We start from the raw sequence: 5,923 nt of genomic DNA on the forward strand, positions 1-5,923 counted from the left end.
AAAAAAACTCATAAAAAGAAATTTTGCAGTTGTGTTTAGCTCATCATTTCCAAGTGTAGTTCAGCCATGAGATATTCATAAACTCTTTAACATGTTAAAGTTACAGAGAACTGAAGATCAGGTCAACCAAGGACCGATGACATCCCTCCTTAACTGACTAGTTAAGGGTCAGTTAACTGGTCACTTAACTACTCAGTAAACTTTCTATTTTTTGAGACAGGGTCTTACTCTGTCACCCGGGCTGGGATGTAATGGTGTAATCACTGTTCACCTCAGCCTTGAACTCCTGGGCTCAAGTGATCCTCCTGCCTTGGCCTCCCAAAGTGCTGGAACTATGGGTGGGCACCACCACATTCGACCAAGGCCTGGTTAATTTTTCTTCCTTCTGTGGAGCATTTATTAATACTAACATCTTGATTGTTCTATGGAACAGACTTTGGAAAATGATACTTTAAGTTCACATAGAATTTGTTCTTTGCCCTAACAATGATAGTTAATATCTGTTTATCATTTACTTTTGAAGAGACAATGTGCTGATTTGTGTAAACTAGCTCCTTCAGTCCTCACAAAAGAAATCCTAGGAAGCAGGGGCCATTATTATTTTTCATTTTATTTTTTTTGAGACAGAGGTTTGCTCTGTTGCCCAGGCTGGAGTGCAGTGGTGCGATCTTGGCTCACTGCAACCCCCGCCTCCTGGGTTCAAGCGATTCTCCTGCCTCAACCTCCTGAGTAGGCATTACATTCCTCCTGAGTAAGAATTACAGGTGTGCACCACCATGCCTGGCTAATTTTTGTATTTTTAGTAGAGATGGGGTTTTGCCATGTTGGCCAGGCTGGTCTTGAACTCTTGACTTTGACCTCCCAAAATGTGGGGATTACAGGCATGAGCCACCGTACCTGGCCACAGGGGCCATTATTGAGACCCCATGTCACAGTGAGGAAAGTAGCATGTGGAGAGACTCAGTACCTTGCCCAAGGTCACAGACCAAGGGTGTGGCAGAACCGGGGTTTAGTCCCCGTAAGTCTGCAATAGGACCCAAGCACATGGCCACCAGTTTTTTTCAGCCTCAGAATTGCTTGTTTTTACATTAATAAGTAACAACTCGAAGTTCTGTTGAACTGGCTCAAGTCAGAGGCTGTATGCTTGACTTAGGAAAAAAATAGATGACTTGTTCCCAACAGAAGCATTCTTCCTTTGTTTCTAGAGGACACACAAAATATACTGAGGACTCTTCATCCTTGCACGCATTTGTTCATACTTTTGGAAATAGCTAGGGGCACGTGGTGACAAAGTGTAATGTGCTGTTGGATGGGCTATGGGCACTGTGGTCCCACCATCTTTCTGTGGCTGTTTAACTTTGCCCTTGTGGATAGAGATAGTGAGTGAAGGTAGTTTAGTGGCATCAACCTTCCGCCAGCTCCTTTATTCTAATCTCTTAAATGATTCTCGTGCATGTTTGATGTTAACTCCGCCTTTTGATGTGGCATCCTCTTTATTAGGCAGTATAGAATACAGCTTTTAATATCAGTGTGTGTCTTACACATGTGTTCAGAGAACACATTACATTAGAAGGTGCTGGGAAGGAAAAAGAGGCTAGTGATCTTAAATGCGTCCAAGTGCCTTTATGAGATGCAATCAACCATGTCTTAATTCCCTCTATCCATCATTAGTTGAGTGGTGAAAATATATGCAAAAGAAAATGAAAGCCAGGCAGTAAGGTGGTGAAGAGGTTTTACAAATTAAATTATTTGAGTATATGATTCCTCAGATAGAAAGATATTGTCCAAAGGACTCTTTAATTATTATTCACTTCCTTTGGTGCACAAGAGAATACTGTTAGGGCCACAAGAGCACTTCACTGCAGTCGAATTAAAAGGATAACTATCTGACATAGGGCTGTGTCTACACTGGATGAAATACGCTGCAGGCGGGGCTTCTCTATGCCTCAGATTGACAGGCCTTTGGTTTTGTAAGAAAGAGCTGGCTGCTGATGCGGTGATCTTGGTCAGATGTCTCATTAATGGCTGGGTGATTGTCCTGAACCTTCTCCCTCTGCAGACGGCTCAGCTGTCCCTGAGTCCTGATCCCCTTTGTCTTTAAAAGTCATGTATTCTGACCAAACAAGCTTCATAATCATCTAGTCTAACATTTACTCTGGAAAAAGCCCAGTGGTCCAAAACTCTTTTCCATTTTTAACAAAAAGTATGGGATCTAAGTGTAGAACAAAGAGAAAACAGTAACAGCCAAAAAAAAATTTGATTTCTGTCCTTTGCATTCTTCCAGCAGGGGAATTCACCTGCTTGAGCGTGCTTGAAATGGGAATGCTATGGGGATACAAGGTCATGGCTGTGGGTGCCTGGGCTCCCCTACCCAGGATGTTTTGGAATCGGCCTGCAATTTACAATGAGTTTTGGGCATGATCAATGCATTTTGATGAAAAGCACAACCTAGAGGTTGTCCCAAGGAGGTAGTGGGAGATCAAACCATCCCAGTGTCAGTAACGGGCAGTGGGCCTAAGACACTGCAAAGCAGGGCACCGTAGAAAAAAAACAAATCTGAGTGGCCATCATGGGCATAAATCAAGACATTTTGGACTTTCTTGAACTTCACTTAGGTTACTATTAAGATTTTAGGGTTTTGTTGTTGTTGTTGTTGTTGTTTTTGAGACAGGGTCTCACTCTGTTGCCCAGGTTGGGGTGCAATGGCACGATCTCGACTCACTGCAACCTCCACCTCCTGGGTTCAACCGATTTTTCTGCCTCCGCCTCCTGAGCAGTTGGAATCAAAGGCATGCACCACCACGCCAGGCTAATTTTTGTATTTTTAGTAGAGATAGGGTTTCACCATGTTGGCCAGGCTGGTCTAGAACTCCTGACCTCAAGTGATCCACCCACCTTGGCCTCCCAAAGTGTTGGGATAACAGGCGTGAGCCACCACGCCTGGCCTACTATTATGATTTTAAATTATGCACTATTGCAGAGGGCACCAGGGAGCCCTGTAGTCTTTCAGATCATCTTTCTGGGGCTCAGCCTTCTCTGGGATGAATCTGATACTGGGCGAGACTCACAGCACCCCCATCCCTCCTGCTCTTCTCTCTTACTCCTGACTTCTGTTTTCAGTGACTCCCAGGGTGTAGGTGGGTAGCTCATATTGCCATCAGGAAAGAGACTGAGAAAGAGAGAGTGAGAAAATTGCTGATAGGTGGTTATTAGCTGCACATAAACTGTAATCTTGACTCACCTTATGGGTGTAATAATTACCAAGGCACCCCTCTACAAGAGCACCGTGGCTTTGTGAAGGAATTAAGTAAGTGCCTTTATTAACCTTGCAAGACAGGGTCAGGTGGGTGTGCAAAGCTGCTATTATCCACACCTGCGAGGTGTGCTCATTTGCTGGGGGGGTTTTAGATGTGTTCTTCTACCTTTTACGTGGCTTCAAGCACAGTCCTCATTCACATCCTGGTGTTCATAGTGACAGAGAGTTAAAATTTTAAAAAAATCTGATCAATGGCAAAAAAGCGACAAGAGGAAGAAATACCTGGAGACTTCGTATCTCTGAAATGAGGTGCCTCCACACCATCTTTGTTATTGAGTCTTAGCTGCCGTATTTTTTATTTGGAAATCTTCACCTTCCTCCAGATTGGCTTTAATGATGGCTCCATCTGAGATTCTCCTGTTTACCATTTACCTGGGCATTGATTTGGACAAAGAATAGTCTCTCTGCTGCCAGACAAGTTAGGTCTTAACCTATTTTCTTTATTTTTAAAAAATCTTTCCTACTGACATTTAGGGCAAATGGGTGGTGGATGATGGGGGACAGGAGAAAATACCCACTCTCTCTCCACCTTCACGTCCCCACAGCTTCCCTGTGCTGATGACATTCTATGATTCTCGGCTTATCATGAAAAAAGAACAATCTTTTTTCCATATTCATAACTAATATACGCTCACTGAGAAAAATTTAGAACATGCATAAAGAAAATTATAAAATGAAAATAATCGGTAACCTCAGCACTCAGAGATGGTCACTGAACCTTTTGAAATACATCATCCTGGCCGGGCGTGGTGACTCATGCCTATAATCCCAGCACTTTGGGAGGAGGCGGGCGGATCATTGAAGTCAGGAGTTTGAGACCAGCCTGGCCAACATGGTAAAATCCCATCTTTACTAAAAATACAAAAATTAGCTGGGCATGGTGGCAGGTGTTGTAATCCCAGCTACTTGGGAGGCTGAGGCATGAGAATTGTTTGAGCCTGGGAGGCAGAGGTTGCCGTGAGCAGACATTGTACCATTGCACTGCAGCCTGGGTGACAGAGCAAGACTCCTTCTCAAAACAACAACAACAACAACAACAACAAAAAAATCATCCTGTTTTTTCCTATATATATACATGAATACATATCTACGTATATATTAATTTTAAAAAATAGATCACAATTATATTCAGTTTTACAACATGGACTTTTTAAAAATAGTAAGCAAGGTTCTCTCTCCTCCATATTCAATAGTTTGATAACCCATATTATTCACTTATAATATAATGACTATGATTTCATATCATCAGTATTATTTATAGCATTACTTTTCATGGCTAATCATTGTCTGTTGTGTAGAAATTCCCTTATTGTTGTACGTTTCTATTGTATAATTAGACTGCCTTTCTTTGATTGCTGAGATTGCCTACTTAAAAGTGTTTATTGGATGCTCGTATTTGTAGTTTTTGAATTTTCTGTTTTTCTATCTCACACTTGTTTGCCCATTTGATTTGGAAAAGCTGACTACATATTAAAAATACAAAATGTTTATCATATATGTTGCAATACATTTTTAGTTAATGGTATTAAAACCTTTTTTCATGAAAGATACCATGTAGAGAAAAGTGCACAAAACAAAAGCATATAGCTCAATAATAATCATGTTCTGAACACCCATGTAACTACCATCCAAGCCAGCAATCCAAAATCTCCTTGTACTTCACAATCACTATTCTCTCGTCCCCAGCAACATCCATGCCAAACCAAAAGAGCTTGCTGACTTTCATGGTATGCAATTCCTTGCTTTGCTTTATAGTTTACCATGTAAGCATGCATCCCTAAATACTATAGCATCGTTTTACTAATTTTCTGAACTTTATATAAATGGGAACATGCACTGTGTTCTTATGTGTTTGTTGCCTGTAGCTGTAGTTCCTTCCTTGCCATTCTTGCAGTTCATTCCTGCAGTCTTCCATCGTATGACTACAGCACAATGTATTTTTCCATTATTCTGTTGATGGACATTTAAGTAATTTCAGTTTTGGGGGCAATTGATAACGCAGCCGTGAATATTCTTGTATGTGTCTCTTGGTTCACATACATGTGTATTTCTTTTGCATATGTGACTAAAATTGTGTTAAAGTGTGTATAAGTTCAGCTTTGGCATACACTGAGAAACATTTTTCCAAAGTACTTGTACAATTTACACCCCACGTGGAGTGTCTGACTGTTCCTGTTGGTCTACATCCTTGCCAAAACGTAGTGCTGTTAGCTTTTTATTTTATTTTTATTTTTAAATTCCAACCATTCAGGTGTGTGGATTGTGGTATCTCACTGTGGCTTTAACCAGCATTTCCTAGGTGACTAATGAGGTGGAACACTTCTGGTCTGTTTATTTGCCATTTGGAGATCCTGGCTCGTAAGTGCCTGGTCATGTCTTTTTGCCATCTGTCTATTCTGGCTCACCTGTCTTTCTTCCAATAGCTTTGTGGTTTTGGTGAAAAGCCTTTGTTAGTTTCATGTGTCACAGATGCGTTCCCATGATCTGTCTCTTCTGTTGGAGTGTTTTGATGAACAGAAGTTCTTAGTTTTAATGTAGTAAAATCTACCCTAAGGTCATGAATACACTCCCGTATATTACTTTTCAGTGGCTTTATTAATTTGCCTT

The sequence above is a fragment of the Mandrillus leucophaeus genome, unplaced genomic scaffold (genome assembly GCF_000951045.1).
Source record: "Mandrillus leucophaeus isolate KB7577 unplaced genomic scaffold, Mleu.le_1.0 Scaffold48, whole genome shotgun sequence".
In the NCBI taxonomy this organism is placed as follows: domain Eukaryota; kingdom Metazoa; phylum Chordata; class Mammalia; order Primates; family Cercopithecidae; genus Mandrillus; species Mandrillus leucophaeus.